A 22,480-nucleotide genomic window follows, 5' to 3' on the forward strand; every position below is an offset into this window, starting at 1 on the left:
ATGACAAAATAATAATAATTTATAAATTATCAAGGGTTCATGAGGGAGGGCGAGCAGGGAAGGAGGGGAAAAATGAGGAGCTGATACCAAGGGCTCAAGTGGAAAGCAAATTCTTTGAAAATGATGATGGCAGCAGATATACCAGTGTGCTTGACACAATGGATGGATGTATAGATTGTGATAAGAGTTGAATGAGCCCCCGGTAACATGCTAAAACATATATATATTATTAGAAATGGAAGTTTCCTTAGTTTATATGCTATACTCTTTATCTTAAATAAAGGACTTCAGGAGATGGTCATTTACTTTTGTCCCCAACATTTTTTATAAAACATTGTGTTAGGTTTTATCAAATTACCTGTGATAGTAATTATTTCCCACTTGCTTTATATGAATTTAAAAGATAGCAAGGTCAGTCTAGTGTGATTTGATCTTAGTGGACCCATGTTTAAACCTAGTAGTAACCTAATTCTTCCCAAATCGAGACAGCTGGATGAAAGAATTATTAAATTTAACAGAGACTCGTTATGATTTTTATTGTCTGTCTTCCTTACATTTCCCCTTATTAATTGAAAATCAGTACAGTTGATCATTTTCCTTTCAATTATCTTCCCTCTTTTCCTACTTAATAATGCGAATACATTTTTAGTGCTTACTTTCCCTATGTTAGAGATTACACCCTTCCCATTCATTTCCCTATAATATATTGGCCTATTTTTCCTTTTTTTTTTAGAGAGAGCAGGTAAGTGAAATACCTGGTTTTTCTGTGTTTTATAACACATAAGTATTTTATTTTAAAATAGTGGTCCCCAACCAGGGTGGATTTTAAAAGGGACGCATTTGCAATGTCTTGAGTCATTTTTCTTTTTTTTTGGATATGAAGAGGTTGTTAGTGCTATTTAGTGAGTGGAGGACAAATACAATCCCAAACATTTAATGATATATACAGGGTAACATCTCTATAATAAAGACTTATCCTGCCCAAAGTATTGATATTATTGAGGTTGAAAATCTTTTTATTTAAAACACCTTGACATTTTCTTGCTTTCATTATGACAAACCCATTGGCTTTCCAAATCTCTATCTGTGTCCAGTTAAATAAGCTACTGGTTACTGAACTGACCCCGGTATCCTTTCATTAATAATTGATATATTGTTTTAAAATATGTGAATATTAGCCTAACATGAAATTACATGTGTTGTTCATGGCTTCAAAGCAGAAAATCAGGATCTTTGATTTGAGTAACTATATTTCAAGGTAAAACTTATGACATAGCAGGCATAGAAAGTTGGAATATTTGGTGGCACTGATAGTTAATCTCTTGACTACTAGCCAAAAGGTTGACATTTTAAACCCACTCAGAAGTAATTAAAACAACAGGCCTGGTGAGTGTTGCCAAAAAGTGACCACCTTGAAACTCTATGGAGCACACCTGAAATCAACTAAAGGCAACAATGGAGAAGATCGTGTGAAGGTGGGCCTTAAAGGGTGAATATGATTAGAATATACTTCAAAAGAGCCTCAAACCCACTGTTATCAAGTTTAGTCTCACTCATAATTATCATATTTAGGATTTCTGAGAGATTAATCTTTACCAGAGCAGGAAACCTCGTTTTTTCTCCCTTGGAGAGAGGCTAGTTTTCTTGAACCACTTATTGTGTGGTTAGAAGCCTCCCTTTAGCCCCAGCATCATAAGAACATGCTTAGGTGAGGGAATATTCATGAAAGGGGAAAGAAAGAGTGGACATGAGAGTAGAGAAAGGTCAAGGGACAGACAGGAGTCTGAGCTTGGTTGAAATAGTGTGTTAAGATCAATAAAGACAAATGTGATGAAGAAAGTCTTCGTTTCCTCACCTAAGTATTAGTGATAAAGACCAGATGATTTTTTTTAAACTATGCTTATCAGGATAATCATAACAGTTTCTTCTGAACAAAAAATATTTCATATTGTATATTGAGAAAATGAGAATTATTTGTTTAAATCTTAGCATGTTGGCTCTGACTTGAGTATCTATGAATGCTTTTGTGCTTTTCCATCAGCTGGTATTCTCTATAATAAGTAAGGAAGTAGAAACTGTTATATTTGTGATTTTCAAATGAAAAAATTCGCCTTAAAATTCAAATTCTCACAGCTTCAGAGTCACAATAACCAGAAAATGCATAATTTGAAGAAGGGTGCAGTGACTCACTGATACAGTTTGGAATAAAAAAAAATTCTCGGTTGAGACAATAAAATCTGACATAAAATGTGATTTAAAAGATCGCAATGGAAAGGGAACACCTCAACCGTCTACGAGTAACCCAGATCAACCCGGTTCCATCAAGATGACTCCAAAGGGACAGCAGACCGGCCCGGTGCTCATTTTAACTTCACCTTCATAGGCCGTACTCTGTATTCAATATTTTGAATTAGGATGGAGAGTGAGATAGAATCTTATTTACTTATTTTTGTGATAATTTTAAAACTAAAAATTAAAAACTATTACTCTAGACCATGGAAAAATCAGACAAGTTAAGACTATGGTCAAACGTCATCAAAAAGTATGAACAATGAACAGGATTCTAAGGAATGCTGTTCACTTGCATGTTTAAGGTAGGTTGAGGATATTGAACTGAGTTATATACACAAGCAGGCATGGAGGGGTGAGAAACTTCAGAGGCGTAGGAAGAAAAGAACGAGAAGCCTGGATGGCGCAGTGGATTACATGTTAGTCTCCTAAGGGCTTGATCATCAGTTCGAAACTACTCCAGAGAAAGAGGAGGCTTTCTACTACTGTGAAGGGTTAGTTTTTCCCTGTCCTCTAGAATCAATCCACGCAAATAAATGTACTTCATCTACGGTCAACGTCAACAATCATACATATTGTTGTTGTTCGATGCCATTGAGTTGGCTCCTACCAATAACAGCCCTAAGTAGAGCAGACAAAACACTGCCTGGTCCGACGCCAGGCTCACAATCCGTCCTATGGCTGAGGCATGGTTGCAGCTATTGGGTCATCCCATCTTGTTAGGGCCTTCCTCTTTTCGCTGCCTCTCCTTTTTACCAAGGAGGATGTCCTTTTCCAGGGACTGGTCTCTCCTGACAATATGGACAAAGTCTGGAAAAGGAAGTCTCGCCATCCTTTCCTCTATGGAGCACTCTGGCTGTCCTTTTTCCAAGACAGGTGGCATTGCCCTTTGAACAGTCCATGGCACTTTCAATATTCTTCTCCAGACCACCTTGTAAATGTGTCTTACTTCTGCAGTCTTACTTATTTCACATCCAACTTTCACATGCCTGGGCAGCAATTGGGAATCAGAGCTTACTAACATCAGTGTCATTAATGTCGGTATACTAACACACGCCCAACCATTAATTACTAAATCAGGTCTTAGAATCTACCTTTATATGATTAAAGAGATCTGTTTTTATTTTAGAAGTCTCAGAAATAACCTAGCTGCATCCCTATAGAGTACTCTTTTCCCTTTTACTGAACTGACAATATACGGTATTTTAAAAATTACATTACCTATGAAAGAGACAGGTAATGACAGGTAGCATCATGAAAAATGGAGAAAAGGTTAAAGTTGTCAAGATTTTTGTTTTAACTTGGATCCACGATCAAGGAGTATGGAAGCAGCAGTCAAGAGATCAAAAAAGCAGTTGCATTGCGCAAGTCTGCTGCACAAGAACTCTTTAGAGCATTGAAGAGCAAGGATGTTACTGTGAGGAATAAGGTGTGCCTGATTCAAGCCATGGCATTCCCCGTTGCAGCATTTGCATGTGGAAGTTGGAGACTGAGTAAGGAAGACCGAAGAAGTACGGATGCATTTGAATGGTGGTGCCGGAGAAGAATATTGACAGTATCATGGACTGCTGACAGGACAAACTGATCTGTTTTAGAAGAAGTATGGACAAAGTGCTCCTTAAAGGCAAGGATGGCAAGACTTTGTCTTACATACTTTGGACATCTTGACAGGAGAGGCCAGTCCCTGGACAAGGACGTAGTGTTTGGTAAAGGGGAGGAGTGCAAAAAAAAAAAAAAAGAGGAAGCCCTGGATGAGCTGGATTGACATAATGGCTGCATCTAGGTACAGAGTGTAGAAGTCAAAATCAACATGTTGGCCAGGGCATAACTTCTCTTTTGTTAGAAGGGACGATGCTTCCTTGTCCGTTGCAGCTTCTGATGGGCAAAGGTGAATTTTGAAATTACGTTCCTTGACTTGCAGATACATCTCCTGGCTGTTCTTTCTCCCTTTCAGTCTGCTCTCCTTTATAAGAATAGTCATCAAATGGGATTAAGACCCCCCTGATTCCAGTATGACCTTGTATTAACTGATGGCATCTTTAAAGACTCGATTTCTAAATAACTTCACATACAAAGTACAGGGTTATGGAGGACTTTCAAAAAAAATTTTTTACTCTTTCTTTTCTGTAGCAAAATGGGTGAGTTCAGCTCCAGGCTAAAAGGGCAATTAAGGGCCACCTTTTTGTAGGTTCCACCAGTTTTGATCAGATCAGTAAACCCGGTCTTTTTATGCTTTTGAGTCTTGTTCCACATTTTATCTCACACTTACCTCGGCCATCTCCTGTGATCCTTTCAGAGTGCTTCCTAGGAGGAGCTGGGTACCATCTAGTTCTTCCCGTCTCAGAGGCACAGAGACTGAATTTGCATCATCCGCAAGTCCTCTGGACAAATGATTTCTTTAAAGCTGCTATTTTCTCCACTCTTCTTTGCTTCAGCCAGGAGAAGGTCGGCAGTTTCACCTTAGGTGGTTGCTTATACATCTTTAAGACTCAGTCACGACTTACCACAATTAGCTGCAGAACAGTTTCTTTTTTCACCACACTATGTCAAGTGAGGTAAGCTGTCTTCTGATAGTACTGATTCATTCCTGGAAATGTTTGGTTATTACTAAATAGTTTTTATAATTTTTACCTGTTTGCCCTATCATTATCATAGATATGGAGTGCTGGTGGTACAATGGGTTACATGTTGGGCTGCTCACTGCAAAGTCAGCAGTTTGAAACCACTCGGGAGAAAATTGAGGCTTTCTAGTCCCATAAACAATTGAAGTCTTGAAAATCCACAGTGGCAGCTCCACCCCGTCTTATCTGGTTCCAGTGACATGCTAGTGAGGTTTGATTTTTCTGTTGTTGTTAACAAAGAATGTTTTGCCTCACACAAATGTGAACACCCAAAGATTTTCAAGCACCTCTTAGGTAGTGAGTTTGGTTTATTGGATCTCTATGCAGCACCTAAAATATGTATCTAGAAATGTCATTTTGTTTATCTTCCCATACCAGTTCACCATATAAATCTGCCCATAAAACCACTCATAGATTATTGTTTGTAATTTCTTATATTGCGTGATTGTTTCCTGAGATGTAGTCAACTAATTAATATGGTCCTTCCAGCCACCCTGTCATTTGTGATGTGCATAGAGCCAAGCTTGTGTGTGTGGTTACACTCGCATTTAGGAAGGGTAGGGTGGGAGGCGTTCTGAGTCCCTGTCTTACTGGAGGGTTTACCTCAAATCGTCACCCTTGGTTTCTTTGTGGGTGTGGTCTGCTCAAATCACATCTCCATCAAAGCCATTTCTTTTGGGATCTCCCCTCCCTGAGGGAGCATTGGTGGACACAAGCAGATCTGCTTTGGCTTTAGGACAGTTTTGGCTCTGGCTCTGGGCTCTGCATTTGGCTTGCCTCTACCTAAACTCTGGCTGTTGGGTCTTGAGCCTCTCACTTGACATGATTTACCAGACACATATCTGAATTTTGCATTTGGGACTAGAGCCCTCACAACCACATGAACCATTTCCTTAACACTTCACCAGTTCATGAGCAAATTACAGAACTTAGAGATGTTAGGGAATATTGCAAGAGGAGGGAGGGTGATTGACATCAAGAGTGGGTTAGCATCTTGGAAAAGTTGAGTATCTGGGACACCTTTAATTTTCACCTCCTTGAGACTAATCTTATATTAATTTTAAAAGAAATTCATTTCACTTGGATGTAAATGTATTTACCTCTGCTATCTGTAACTCTTGTGCACTTTTCAGTGTCTTCCATTGTTTTTGCCTTCACCCAAATTAATATATGTCTACTATCTATATTAGTATTATTTATATTAATTAGTTGACCATATTAATTAGTTCACTACATCTTAGTTAGTAATGAAGCACAAGCTTCTTGTACAACCCAGAGAGTTGATTCCTCTTCAGGAAAAGCTTAAAGATCCTTATACTGTTCAAGTTACACAATGTCACATGATGTGAACTAACCAATAAAATGTAACTGAGATGGTTTGTCACTTCCTAACAGAAATGTTAAGAATGAGCACATGGTCCATGGCTTTCTCTTTTTTCTTTGGTTGTCTTGTGGCAGGGACATGTTGCACATTGAAGCTACTCTAAGAAGAAGATAGAATGACGCAGAGCTAAAACTGGACCGGAGTGAACACATATCTGAAGTATTTGTTGCTGAAAACCTGGGGAATTTTGTTATTATTTTACATCACATAAGTAGCCTTCCCACGGAATTGTTGAAGAATGAATAAGAAGTAGTACTTGATATGTATGTACCTACATGATGCTCAAGTGCCAATTTTCATCTTAAGCCTTCTCTAGACAAGGGACTACTAAGTCACAGTGACCTTTCTGACTTCTCCGCTTCATCTGGTGTCCTCCCCTGACACTGTCACAAAAAGTGATGAGACTGAATTCTTTGAGACTTTCAAAGATAGATGAGGAATACTGAAGATATTTGTTTTACATCAGTAGACATAAGAAAATATAAAAATTTTAAAAAATAGTAAGAGAGTTTTACCTAAATAAGTGGGTAAAATGTTTAGAGGGAGTGTGGTAGCATTCTGAGCGTCCAGGAGAAGGCATCTTCTTAAAGTATGACTTTGGCAACAATGCCAGGTCCACATGCTCTTTTAAGGGAAAAATTGTCTTTAAAGATTTTGTTCTCTTGATGAATCATAATGTTGTCCTTCAGCTACTTAGGCTAGAACAATATAACTTCTCTGAGTCTACACAAAATTGAAGTAGATTTTGAAACTAGAAAATTATAAATTGGGTGCCCCATTCTAATTTAATTAGAAATCTCTGCTTAAAATATGGAGAGTCATTCAAAAAATTTTTATCTTGTTAAACGTAGCTGCTTTCATTATTACTCAAACGAGTGTCATAAACTATTTTCAAACTATCTTAGAATTCTACTAGCCTTTCGGTTAAAGGAATGCGAGCACTCTTTGTTCCTTCTATAAAGGTGAGCAGGGAACCTATTTGTGTTCCTCTGGCTGCCCCATCTCCATAAAGCAGGGGGCACACCTGCCTTCACCCACCTTGTTCCTTTACCTAGGCTGACCCCAGCTGTTTCTCCCACAACATGTGACTGTTTGGTTGCAATAGAATTCACAGACAATACTTATGACTGAGGGATTGTATTAGGGAAGTTAGCAGGTTACCACAAGAAAGGTGACCACCAGCAGCCAAGCCTCTTTCTAGTGTTTGGCCTCTCAAGGATGTGGACCCTTGGGGTCTGCTTCCATGAATCAGGAAAACTGCTTGCTGTTCTGAATCACAGTCTCATAGCCTCTGAACAGGTCCTCTGCTCCTTCCCTTGCTCGCTCTCTCTTTTTTTAAAGATACAATTATATTTGTCAAAGCAATTAGCATAGCAATGTGTACAGGTTCCTAAAATGTGTGTTGCTGTTCTTGTTGTTTGGTCCCTATGAGTCGATTCCAGCTCACGGGGACTCTATGGTCAACAGAAGCAAACACGGCCTGGTCTTGCACCATCCACACACCTGTCCTTATGCTTGAGCTCATTGTTGCAGCCACTGTGTCAATCCATCTTGTTTTGGCTTTTGTTGCCCCTGTACTTTATCAAACACGATATCCTTCTCCAGGAAGCGTTCTCTCCTGACAACATGTCCAAACTACGTTAGATGAAATCTCCCCATTCTTCTAAGACAGATTTATTTGCTCCTTTGGCAGTTCATTTTACTGTCAATACACCATAACTTCATTGCATCTATTGTACTTCAATCTTCCTTATTCAGTGTCTAATTCTCACATGCATATGAGGTGATTGAAAATACCATGGCTTGGGGCAGGCACACATTAGTCTTCAAAGCAGCATCCTTTCTTTTAAAAACTTTAAGAGGTCTGGCGTAGCAGATTTACCCAATGCAATGCATCGTTTGATCTCTTGACTGCTGCTTTCATGAGCATTGATTGTGGGTCCAAATAAGATGAAATCCTTCCCTAAGGGCATAGTGGTAACACGTTGGGCTAATAATTGCAAGGTCAGCAGTTCAAAACCACCAGCCTTTCTGTGGGAGAAATATGAAGCTTTCTATTCCTGTACATAGTCCCAATCCTGAAGATTCTATGCTATAGTTTCCTGGAGCGGGTCTACCCTGTCCTTATCACTATATCATACTTGACTCAATGGCAGTGAGTGTGGAGTTCACATTACAGGCCTGAAAGATGATCTCCAGAAATAGGTTCTGTTCTAGATTTGAAGGATGTCTATAGACCATGGTTTCAGGGTTATGCCAGCCTCTGTCAGATTGTGCCTATTGTTCTATATTTTTATCTCACTCTGACAATGACCTTCTATTTAGATTTCAAGTAGAACAGGGGTAGTGGTAGTCAAATACCATTTAGTTCTGATCTCAAGCTGGTAGCTCTTGTGTTACTTGTGGTCCATTCATCCTTTGGACAATTGTTCCACTGAGTCTTTGATTTTCTTTTTTTTTTTTTAAAATCATTTTACTGGGGGCTCATACAACTCTTATCACAACCCATACATCCATCCATTTTGTCGGGCACATTTGTGCATATGTTGCCCTCATCGTTTTCAAAGCATTTTCTTTCTACTTGAGCCTTGGTATCAGCTCCTCTTTTTGTCCTCTCCCTTCCTCCCAGTCAGCATGCAGTGTGGCATTGATGAAACATACAGTATGGCCCACAGGTAGTGTAGCACAGAGGTTGAGGCAGAGAACTAGCGTGGCAGCACGCTGGTCCATCACCAGGGATCAAGAGAGAGAGGGGTGGGTGGGCCTTGCAGAACCATTTATCTCATTGCCCTCCATTCAGCCTGTAAACTGATTAAACTCTACCTGCATGTTCCTATTGGCCTTGTTGGCATGATAAACCTAACTATCAAATACATATATAAATGGCTTTGATGAAGATGTGATATTTGTCTTTCAGCACACATATGAATTGGAATTGATGGCAGTGAATTGGGTTTTGAGTATATACTCCCAAGGAAAACAAAGGGTGATGACTTTAGTCACACCTTCTAGTAAGGTAAAGAAAAGGGACACGTTCCACCTTAATCCTGTAACAGATTAACAATCCCTCCAAAAATGTGAATAAAACCACAGGCACAGATGCCAGAATTTATAATACATCATGGAAGGAATAGTGGTCAGAAGGGCCATAAAAATTGATGACATTGTACTCCATGTAGCAAGATTCTCCTGTGGGCACCAATAACATTTTATAGATGGCCTCATATCATCAAGTATGGGTTAACCACAGACACTTTTAAAAAATGAATAGAATTATCAACATACAATTCTCCTACCATACCTCTGTTGGCCTATGAACAGCAGGTCAGCGGTTGGAAACCAACAGCCAGTCACTCAGTGGGAGAAAGACAGGCTTTCCATCCCCATGGACTGGAATTAAAGTCTTGCCAACCCACAGGGACAATTCTACCCTGTTCTACGGGGCCATTAAAAGTCTGTATCGACGCAGTGGCAGTGACACAGATACACAGTTCAATAATCAATTGTAGGACATTTTCTTCCGTCTTATGCTCATAATTGTTAGTTGCCCAAGTCCCCTCCATGTTCCCTAAGAAACTATTAATCTAGTTACTCTCTCTATAAATTACCTATTTTGGATTTCATTCAAAGGAAATCATAAAAACACACAATAACAAACAACACATATAAACCTCAATTAAAAACAAAAGCAAAAAAAGAAAGAAAAGAAAACCCAAACTCACTGCCGTGTGTCCATGCTGGCTCACAGCAACCCTGGAGGGCATGATAGAATTTCCCCTGTGAGTTTCTGAGACTAAAGAAAGCCCAGTATTTCTCCCATGGAGTTAACACTGGTGGTTTCGAACTGCTGACTTTGAGGATCACAGCTAAACCTGTAAGCAATATACCACCAGGGCTCCTCTATCCAAATGAAAGTAGAGAATAAAAAAAAAATCACAACAAATTTAAATAATTCAAAAAGGAAAACATATAATAAGTTAACTGCATCTGCATTAATCTTCTTCCCAATGCACCCTGTCAAGCATTTTGAATTTATCTTAACTTCAGAGAAACAAATGTTTGTTATCAGAACATGAGGCATGCTGGAAGATGTATCTTTCCTGACTGCTTTATTCAGAAGGGTATATTGGATGACAATCCTGTATCAGAGGTTGTGACCATGGAAGTGTTGACCAGCACGTGCCACCACCTTGATAGTGAGTGTATAGTGCTGTTGAACATATGTACAGCATTCATAATTTGTAATGAAAATATTTAAAGTTTCTTCAAGGATAAAAACCTAATTTAAAGTGATGATATATCAAAACTACAGTTAACAATATATGAGGGGACTGCAAAAAGTTCATGGAAAAAGTAATCATCTTTCTGTTTCATTTCTAATGAACTTCTTGAGGCCCCCTTATTTTTGGCATTCGACAGATTGGAAAAACTTGGTTTCATAGCATTTAGTGATTTCACGCATTAAACTAAAGTCAAATGCATAGGTTTATACATATTGAAGCCCTATGCAACATTTGATAATTGGAGAATCATCAGGTAAAGTTAGAATTGTTCACCTTTCTGTATCCTATAAGTCACAGAATTGATTCCGTCTTTGAGTCAGTATTTAGGTTTAATCTAGTATTGCTAAGAATTCATTTTATTTTCAAGGTGTTAGTACACTGTTATATCAGGAGGATTTCAAGGGCTACTTTCTTAGGGATCCAAAGATGAGTACCGTCTATAGAAGCCTAAGAACTAGGAGACGGCATGGCTGAAAAGGAGTCTAAAGAATAAATATGAGAATGCTTTCATCTCTGTTAATATTAACATAGGCTGTGGAAATGGCAGGAAAGGGAAAGGTAGGAAAAATTTTAAATTAAAAAGAAATTTCAATGACATTGTAAAGTTGAAAGAAGTTTAAATGATAAAAATTAATGCTTACAAATGTATTTCTGTATGCTAGGTTAGAGATATATTCCTAGCCAACAATTTAAAAATGTTTCATTAAGTCAACAAGTGTGAGCAAATCTATAAATATATTCTTATCACATTATCAGTTCATAATGGAAAGGTCCCCAGAATGGCAAACCTGTTCACATTTTATTCTCACAGAGTGATTTTTGCTATATTAGTTTTTATCGATAACTTTTCATCTTTCTTGAAGGAAAATTGAATTATGCCAAACACAATTTATCTTATTTTCAGTTTTAACATAATTCACTTATGGCTCATATATGCATTTTTGTTTTATAAACTATTTAACTGAAGTATAACTTGAAAAGGGCAGAAATTAAAAGTGTACAATGGATGAATTTTCATAAAAATGGACACAACCATGGAACCACTACAAAGAGGTAAAATAGTACAGACATCTCATAATTCTCTCCCCAAATGGCAGTCTTTCCCTTCTCCCTGAGTACCCAACAATCTGACTTCAAATCCCACTGATGCCCCTCTTATAAATGTCAGGTCAATAGAAACGTACAAAATTTCTGGAAAATTTTGAGTATTATGTTTGTGAAATTTGATCATGTTGTAGAACTTAACCAGAAGTTTTCTTTTTAAATTGCTTTATCAATTTCCACATATAAAAAGTTTAATTTATTTATCGATGGGAGTGTTGAGCATTGAGTTGCTTCCACTTTTGATGATTATTAGTAATGTTACTACGAAGCTTGTTTTATATACTATTTAGGACATGTACATATGCATTTTGGTTCCGATATACCTAGAAAAGAAATTGATTTATGCTTAATTTTACAGAAACTGTCAAATAGTCTTCCCAAATGCTTTTGCTTTGATTTATACTTCTAAGTGGAATATATGAGGTATAGTTGTGCTACCAGAACTGATGAAGCACTGGCAACATTCACTTGTTTATGTCAGGAAATCAGAAAAGATGCTACTTGGCCAACTGACTAGATGAGATCTGTATTTATACCCATTCCACGGAAAAGTGCCCAAGAAAATGTGTCAACCATAGAACAACAGCCTCAATGTCACATGCAAGTAGAATTTTGCTGCATATCATCCAGCAACAGTTGCTGCCGAGCAGCAACAGAGCTCTGCCAAATGAACAGGCCGGATTGAGAAAAGGATGTGGGACGAGCAGTTACAGAGCTGATGCCAGGTGGATCTTTGCTCAAAGTAGAGAATACCAGACAGATGTTTACTTTTATTTATGGATTATGCCAAGGCATTCAACTGGGTGGATCATAACAAACTGTGGATGGCCTGAGAAGAATGGGTCTACCTTTGTGCCTAATGATGCTCTTGAGAAGCTGTATGTAGATCAAGAGGCAGTTATAAGAACAAGCAAGAACATATTGCATGCTTTAAACTCAGGAAAGGGGGTGCATCAGGGCCATATCTTCTCACCATACTCATTTAATCTGTATGTGGAGCAAATAATCAGAGATGGTTTATATGAAAAAACATGTAACATCAGGATTAGAGGAAGTCTTATTAAAAACCTGTGCTATGCAGATAAGACAACCTTCTTTGCTGAAAGTAAGAAATATTTGAATCACTCCCTGATGAAGATCAAGGACGGCATTCTTTCATGTGGATTACAACTCAATGTAAAGAAGACCCAAGGGCTCACAATTGGACCATTAGTACCATCATGATAAAGGAAGAAAAGACTGAAGTTGTTAAGGATTTATTTTTGTTGGATCCACAATAATGTTAATGAAAGCAGAAGTCAAGAGATCAAACAACCTAGGGCATTGGGTAAATAAGCTGCTGCACAAGACCTCTTTAAAGTGTGGGAAAGCATGGGTAATCTTTGAGGACTAAGGTGAACATGACTCAAACCAGGACATTTTAATTGCCTCATCAGCATTTGAAAGTTGGACATTGATTAAAGAACCTCAAAAAATAACCAATGGATTTGAATGACAGTCTTGGCAAAGAATATTGAAATTAGCATGGATTGCCAAAACGTCAAATAAATCTGTCTTGGAAGAGGTCCAGCCAAGCAGTTCCTTAGATACAAGGATGGCGAAATTTCATCTCGGGCACTTTGGACATATTGTTAAGAAAGACAAAAATCCCAAAGAAGGACCTCATACTTTATAAAGAAGAGGATCAGTCAAAAACAAGATTGTCGGCGACAAGCTGAATTGACACAGTGACTGCAAGTGTGTGCTCACAGAGAAGAACAATTGTGAGGATTGTTTCTATCCGCCTTCAAGGAAATCCCATCACTTACAAATATTAATCAAATTCATGCACCATCCACATAAGCGAGGTATGAGGAAAGTGAAGACTTCTACCAATGCCTTCAATTGGAAATTGACCAAACATGAAATAAAGATGCATTGATAATTATTGTCTAATGCACTGCAAAAGGTGACAGCAAACAGGAAGGAATAGCTGTTGGAAAACATGGACTTGGTGATACAAACAAAGATGGAGACTGTATGACATAATTTTGCAAGACCAGTGACTTCTTCAGAGCAAAACACCTTTTTTCAAGACTACAAAAGGCTTTCTCATACGCGAACTTCTCCAATGGGAATACACAGAAATCAAATAACTAAATCTGTGGGAAGAAAGGATGTTGTGCTGGTGTGTAGTGGGTATGCATTGGACAGTGATCCTTACCACCAAAACCATCAGCCACTCCACAGGAGAGAGGGGGGGTGGGTTCTACTCCCTTTAACAGTTAGTTTGGGAAACTTATGGGGGAAGTTCTACTTTGTCCTATATGATCATTATGAGTTGGCATCTGTTTGATGTCAGTGACTTTGGTTTTATGGTTTTGCTTTTGTTTTTAATGGGGAGAAACAATGGAAAAGCTCAATATTAGCAGCTAAAGCCATGTCATGGGCATACTGGGGACCACACCATCGATTGCTTATATGTAAGTTCAGGATAAAACTGAAGGAAATTAAGTCAATGAAAGCCAATATATGACCGTGGATTTATCCTACCTGAATTTCAAGAACATCTCAATAAGAGATTTAACACATTGAAAACTAGCAACAGAAGGCCTGATGAGCTGTAGGAGGCCATCAAGACTATCGTTCATGAATAAAGCATAAGGTCATTAAGAAGACAAGAAGAAAGAGCAGAAAGATCAAAGTGGATGTCAGAAGAGATTCTAGAACTTGCCTCTTAAATGTAGAGTAGCTAAAGCAAATGGAAGAAAGGATGAAGTTAGAGTGCTGAATGGAAAATTTCAAAGGGCAGCTCTAAAACCCAAAGCCAAATATTATAATAAAACGTACAAAGATCTAGAATTAGAAAATCAAAAGGAGAGGACATGTTCAGCCTATCTTAAACTTAAAGAACTCAAGAAAAAATTCAAGCCTTGAATTTAAATATTAAAAGATTCATTGGGCAAAATAGTGAATGATACAGGCAGTATTGAGAGGATGGAAAGAATACACAGAATCATATGCCAAATAACTAGTGGACATTCTACCATCTCAAGAGGTAGCAAGTGAGCAAGAGCCAATGGTGCTAAAGGAAGAAGTTCTAGCTGCAATGAAAGAATTGCAAAAATAAGGTCCAGGAATTGATAGAATATCTATTTTTTACTTTTTATCAAGTTGATGAAGCACTGGAAGCACTCACTCATTTAATGTCAGGAATTTGAAAGATAGCTCCTCGGCCAAGTCACTGGAAGAGATGCATATTTGTTCAAATTCCATAGAAATATGACACAAAATAATGCTCAAACTATAGAACAATATCATTGATATCACGTGCAAGTAAAACGTTGCTGCATATCATCCTAAAACAGGCAAATCAATATATTGATAGGGAGATGCCAGAGATTCGAGCCAGATTCAGAAGAGGCCATGGAACAAGAAATATCATTGCGGATGTTATATGGATCTTGACTCAAGACAAAGAATACCAGAAAAGTTTACTTGGGTTTTGCTGACTGTGCAAAACCATTCACCTGTATGGATAACCTTGAGAAGAATGGGAATTTTAGAACATTGATTGCACTTATGTGGGACTTCTGCATGGTTTAAGAAGCAGTTGTGTGACCAACACAGGTGATTTTTTTCATTTCAAAAAAGGTGAAATGTCAATTGATAACAAATCTCATTCTAGATGTCCATCTACGTCCCAAACCGATGAAAATATAAACATGATTTGTGCTCTTGTGCTCTTGTGCTCATTGTCAAACAAGGGACCATTGAAGAGTTAGGAAAGTTATCTGGACTATCTTGGAGCTCAGTTCAAAGAATTTTAATGAAAGATTTGAGAATAAGAAAGGGTCGCTGTGAAATTTGTGCCTTGGGTTCTGACTGACCAACAAAAAGATTGTCAACTGGAACATGCTATGCTTTGAAAGAACAGCTCCAAAGTGACTCAGACTTTGTTTCCAAGGTCATTACTGGTGACAAGACCTGGTGCTATTCTTAGGACTCTGAAATCAAACATCAATCAAGCCAGTGGAAGATGCCACTGTCACCTCCCCTCCAAGAAACTTATCAAGTGAAATCAAAGATCCAGACGGTGCTCTTTTTTTTTTTTTTCTGATGTGAGGGAGATAGTGCATTTGGTGTTCATTCCACCAGGTCAGACTGTTAATCAAGCTTTCTATTTAGAAGTTCTGAAAAGATTGTGCAACAGTGTGAGACAAAAAAGGCCTGTTTTGTGGCAGACGGGGGACTGGTTTTGCCACCATGACAATGCACCTGCTCATGTAGCCATGTCATTGCGCCAGTTTTTGGCAAAAAACAGCATGCCTCTCTTGCCCCATACACCTGACTCACCTAACCTTGCTCCGTGCAACTTCCTTTTGTTTCCATGATTGAAGAGGGACATGAAAGGACAGTGAATTGCTGAAGTAGAAGAGGTGAAGGAAAAAAAAACGAGGTAGGTGTTGTCAGCCAGTCAAACAGATGAGTTTGAAAAATGTTTTCAAGAATGGAATAGCAGATCTGACAAATGTATTAAGTGTAATGGGGGTACTTTAAAGGTAATAGGTTGTTTTGTAAAAAAAAACTTCAATACATAGCTTTGAAAAGAAAAAATTTCCGGTTTGGGGCCGGGTACCTCCTCGTATGAAGAAAAATGAAGCATTGGGCATGATCGGAGGAAGGCTTATTAACAACCTGTGACATTCAGATGACATTTCTTTCCCTGCTGAAAACGAGGAGGAAGTGAGGACCGTGGTAATGAAGATCAAAGACTGCAGGCTTCCATAGGGATTACAAGTCATGTGAAGAGGATCCAAATCCTCACAACTGGAACAATAAGGAACATCATAAGTGGAGACAAGATAGAATTTGTCAAGGATTTTGTCATGCTTGAATCCACAATCTCATGGAAGCAGAAGTCAAGAGATCAAAATACACATTGCATTGGGTTAGGCTGTGACAAGACCTCTTTAGGGACTGCTAAAATTACAAACTGGTCTGTCTTAGAAGAAGTATAGCTGGTGTGTTTCTTAGAGGCAGGAGGTCAAGGCTTCGACTTATATGACGTACATACTCGAGATGTGTTGTTTGGAGAGAGCAGTCCCTGGACAAATATATAATCTTGGAAAAGTGAAGGGAAGGCAAAAATAGGACGAGCTTGCAGAGCCGGACTGACAGAGTGGCTGTAAGAACTGGCTCGGGCATCGGACAATTGTGAGACACGTATGCCACAGGGCAGTGCCTTGTTCTTCGTATTTAGGGCTGCTATGAGTTGAAAAGGGTATGGTGGCACCTAGCAACACCATCAATAGAATTAACTGATGTACCAAGTGAATAATTGATAACATTCTCTAACATAAATTGATAATGATGTTTCTAAATCGAACCAGAGATACATATAAACCACAGACTTAGGAATGGATTTTGGGATAGCACTTAATTCTATCCCCAATCTAAGAACAATTAGTTCCTAGGACATGTTCCTGCCTGATACTCACCTTCATGAAGAGATCACTGAAGATACTGTTGGCATATCAAAATATGGTGAAGAAAATAGATAGTGCCAGGGTACTAGAAAAGATAGTGTCTAGAGTCTTGAAACTTTGTCTTTAAACAAGCAGCAATTTAAGTGGGGCCTCAACTAAGTCAACATGGAAGAAGCATACCAGCTTGTGTGATCCCCAGATTGTAAATAATAGAATCTAAATGTTTAGGAAAGAATCCATTTGCAGGGTCCTCTGGTGATTTCTCTCTAACATAGTTGATGTGAATAGCCTTGTAATCACAGAGAGCATGGAAAAGTCTACTACAGTATAGCCGAAGTGGTTAAGTTAAAATGTAATTTAATGTGAGCTCCCTTTTGATTCATTGCAAATTTGTTCTATTTTACAATATTTTATGTTTTATTTTCAATTGAGATTATCATTTGTCGTAATTTGTTATTGCTGTTAGTTGTTGTTGTTTTGTTATGCTTTCCTGTATATGAAATCCAGTTTAGGTAAATCTATAGAGAGAGTAACTGGATTAATAGGTTATTCAGGATATGGTGGTGATTGTTGGTGGGTGGGATATTGGAACTAATAACAATGAAAGAGAGAAAAACGTATTCTAAAATTGATGATAGTGATGATTGCACAACTCTACATAATATGATTGAACTATTGAATTGTATGATATGTGGATTCTATGCCAATAAAAGTGTTAAAATCTAAAAAAACTAAAAACTGGAAGGACAAAATCATAGAAACTTTTATTAAACACAGTAGCAACATGTGGAAATGCAGGTTTTGATCTAGGCCTGTGCATTTCTGAAGGTAATGTTTCCATTTCACCAGCCCTTCCCCTGAGAATGATGTGCTGTACGCAATTTTTAAACAGCATTTTCAGCAGCCTCAAAGGGCTCACATCCTTTTAAAATGTTCTTTGAAAACATTCTTTACATTTTGGAAACAAATGAAATTTCAAGGAGTAAGATGAGAATTATAGCTTGGGAATGTGAGTTAGCCAGAGTTTTCTAAAGAAACAAACTGGTGAGACTCACATTTGCAAGCAAGCAGGAAGGCAAAGAGGAGCAAGAGAAAAAGAGACAATTTCTACACCATGTGTATTATGAATAGGCCAGACCTCTAAGGAGACATTATTAAATTGTGACCTGATTGATAATTTGCACTTCACCCATAGCTTCCCATAGGTGCACCAAATGGACACATAGGCTAACCATCAGAGTAAGTATGATTTCTTAATGAAATTTTCATAGTACAGCTCTCTCTACCCTCAAAGAATGAGCAGAGTACTGTGGTGGGAAACAAACAATCAGTACTACAGGTACATTTCCTGTCCTTTATCTCCCCAACACATTTTGGATTTTTTAAACAATTATTCATAATCAGCTCCTGTGATGACCTGTTGAACTCCCTCTATGCACAAGGAGGGTGGGACAAAGTGGCTACTGCACGGAGTGCACTGGAGAGATGAGCACAGAGGATCAAAGGCATACATCTGCCTTGAACGGTTAAAACATTCTCACTTGAACCCCCTCCGATGCATGCTGAATCTAATCTGGTTTTCAATGATTTCTGTATTTTTGTTTTGTTTTTGTTTGTTCATATTAGGGTATAATTCAGAGGTTTTATGTCATTGGAGGTCACCTTCATGAAGTTGTGTTACATGTTTTTCTGTGTTTTGGTATCTGAAACCCAGGATTGATGAACTGACAGAGACAGCAAATGGGATAAGGGTTTCGGGGGGTACATTGGTGGTAGGGAGGTAAAAGGGAGAAAATGTTAAGGAATCCAGGATGAAAAAGAATGTTTGGAAACTGATTGTGGTAGCAATTGTGCAATTCTGCTTGACGTGACTAAATTATGGAATGATATGATATGTGTATTAACTCCCAATTAATAATACATTAACAGAAAAATAAGACTTTAAGATGTGAAAAAAATAAGAAAATAAAATTCATCAAAATTACCCCCTTTGAAATTTCCTTAAAATCGTCTCTATAACTTTCTCTATTGACCTCCCCACCTTCAAATGAACTGACCTATTTCCATCGGAATCCACTCCATTAGACCTTTTATTTTGAAGACATCCTAATGAGATTAAAACATATCGTCAGCAACCATCCCTTGGTCCTAGCAACATGTTTAACTATGCTTGTTTGGAATAAATTCATGCATGTATAAACAAGAATCCTATTACTTTTTTACCTACTTTTGTAATACTGGAAGAGTAATTTTTACAAACATGCTCTAAATTATAATAACAACAAAATGATGCAGAATTTTATAAAACATTCTGTAAAAAAAAATTCAAGGTCTCCAACAAAGTCCCTAAATATCAGCCAAGTATTTCTTTCAAATATTAGCTAATAATGTCTGTTGTATAGTAGTCCCTCTGAACTATTTTTCGTTCCTACCTAAGACATATTCTATGGAAGTAGTAAAATCCATAAATAGCACAGAGGCCTTACTTGTCAGTCCAAGGTAAAGTATAACAGTATCTAAAATTTCTGACCAAAATTTCCACTAGCTATTTTTGATCAAAATGTTGTAGAGAAAGGGGCGGGGGGAGTTCATTATGTTCCTATGAGCTGTTTGAGAAAGTTCAGCCTTCCTTGTGCGTGGTGTCTCTGTATAACACTTGGTGGAATTGTAATGCTTTCACTGTCACCTCTAAATATCATTACACCTTAGCGAATCTGCAGAGTTATATAACACTGTGATGAAACAGAATCACACCCCTTGAGAGCACACACTCCTAGTTTTGCTGATGTAGAGAATGCAGAATCCTAAAATCTCCAGCTGTCTAATCTAAAGTTTAGAGGGAAGAAGCGTGATCCAATGGCTGAACATTTTCAAAGAAAGGCGGCTCCTGTAGCATCAGTGAGAGAGAATGGACAAAAATCAATTAGGGTCTTCCTGCTTCACGTCTAGTCCTTTAAACCAACCATATTTTCTTTCATTTTTGGCTTGCTGCCATAGAGGAATTTAGAACTTGAATGCAAATTGATTATTAAAAAGGAAGACTTAATTCAGAAAACGAGTAAGGTAATTAAGAAAGCACAGGGCTATTTTTAATCCCTGAATGTCCAAGGAGTGAGCTAAACCTGATGTGTGAATCAGGTGGCTTCTTTTACTGCATGCACTCCTGGAAAATAAATAAATAAATAAATAGCAGCACCCCCACCCCCCCCAAAGTATTCTTTGTTTCAGGGATAAAAATGTTATGCTTTCCATAGTTGACATTTCTGTGACTCTCGAGTTGCTGAAGCAAACAGTCCCTTTTCTCATTAATGAGGAAAGAAGTCAGTGTCAGACCTCGGTCATTAAAGTATTGCAATAGATATCACTTATACAGGTCAATTACAATTTTGAATAATTAAAAACAAGGAAGAACATTTTCTTAGTCTCACATGACACTGTCTAATTTGGTGATTTTCACACATTTGCAAACTGAGACTTGAGGCTGAGTGCAAACAGTGCGCAGGCCTGGCTGCCACATCCAGAGTTCTGTGAACGCTGCTGGGGAAGTCGCCCAACCTTCATCCCGCCGCTGACACCTCCTCCCGAGGAGCAGACGCGGTCTACCGGCATCGCAGAAACTCGCCTGTCATGACTGTCTACGTGGTTCACCTCGCTATCTATTCTCTCCACAGGAGAGAATCAGCGTGTATTTGGTGAAGGCTTATTTGCCTACTATTTCTATTTCATTTTCAAATTTCGACTTCTCTTTCCCAGAGCAGGATTTACTTTCATAGTCTGTTGCTAATTACGATGGTTATCAGATACTCTAAACAGGCCGACACTGACGGGCTGCTCCCTGTTTGGGCGCCCTCTTCAGAAGTAGACCTCACATACACAGAACTGTAGCAACTCGACGCTCCAATCTCAATGATCTGGTTTTCTGGGGAAATGTTGCCAACTACTACTGTGCTTACGGTTGGCCTTCATTCTTTTCCTTTTCCTTTGGGTTTGTCCATGTTCTTGCTCATTTAACAATCGATCAGTTCATCTCCACCCTCTGTATCTCTGATCTGTAGATGGGATAGGGGCTAATGATATTTGAAGGAGAAGGAGGCTACTTTTAACACTCTGGATTGGACAGATTACCAGAGTTTGCTCCATTAATGACCCCATATTATTTTCCTATAACATTTTCAGGAAATGCTTCTGTTACATACTTTTTATCCTTCATCTGACACTGCATTTTTTGCTAAGGTCAGTTTAATTTCTAGTGTGCTGGATTTACTTCAAAATACTGTTTCGTAATCATTTGTCATTGACTAACTGTAATTAATGTTAATTTTCTCAGGTATATTAATGCATACAGCACCAATTGGAATTTATTTTCTAGTATATACTTCTCATGTGTATGTGAAAGCCCCTACATATTTACTTATTATTAACTTTTTATTCCTATCAAAGTTGTGATCTCCCTATATTCGTGATTTCACAAAAACCTAAGCTAGAGAACTAATACATAGCTGGCTAGTGTGTACTAGGCTCTTTGCAACCAAATATATTATATATTTCTGACATGAGATGTATGTGAGTTTACATCTTTACATGTGAGTGTAATTAAACAATTATTGCTGCTATGGTTTCAGTTCATACATGCATAGGCATATCTGATAAAAAGACATGTTACAACATGCCTCTGTGATCAGGGATGGCAGCACAAAAGTTCTCTCAGTAATGCGCCCATCTTAGTGTCATTCAATGGAAAATTCACGGCCACGGAGCCAATTCTGACACAAAGCGACCCTGCACAGCACAGTAACACTGCCCCTCTGGGTTTCTGAGACTGAAAATCTTTACAGGAGCGGAAAACCCCATGTTTCTCCTGCTGTGGGTTTGGAGGTTTCAAACAGCTGACCTTGCCTTAGCAACCCAGAGTGCAACCAACTAGCCCACCTTAAAAGAGGCCCCCTCAAAACAGTAGTTTTTACCGGATCCATTGGACCAGTTAAATGCAAGAAAGAGAGGCCAACTCTAAAGATTATGACAACTTATTTTTGGAATTCCAAAGGAGTAATCATGAGTGATTTTCTTGAAGAACACCGATGATCACAAGGGGGAGGTGGGGGAAAAGGTAGTGGTGTTAACAAACCCAGGGACAACGGAACAACAAGTGATCCAAACCAGTGGTGAGCTGGGAGTAGGAGGCCTGGTTGGGCGTGATCAAGGGTAATGGAGAGGAAGTACTGAAACCCAAATGAAGAGTGAGCATGGCAGTGGGACAGGAGGAAAGTCAAAGGAAACAGAGGAAAGAGCTGGGAGGCAAAGGACATTGATAGAGGTCTAAATACAGGCATG

This window comes from Echinops telfairi, unplaced genomic scaffold (genome assembly GCF_000313985.2).
Source record: "Echinops telfairi isolate 266 unplaced genomic scaffold, ASM31398v2 ScPeMD7_7469;HRSCAF=8507_1, whole genome shotgun sequence".
In the NCBI taxonomy this organism is placed as follows: Eukaryota; Metazoa; Chordata; class Mammalia; order Afrosoricida; family Tenrecidae; genus Echinops; species Echinops telfairi.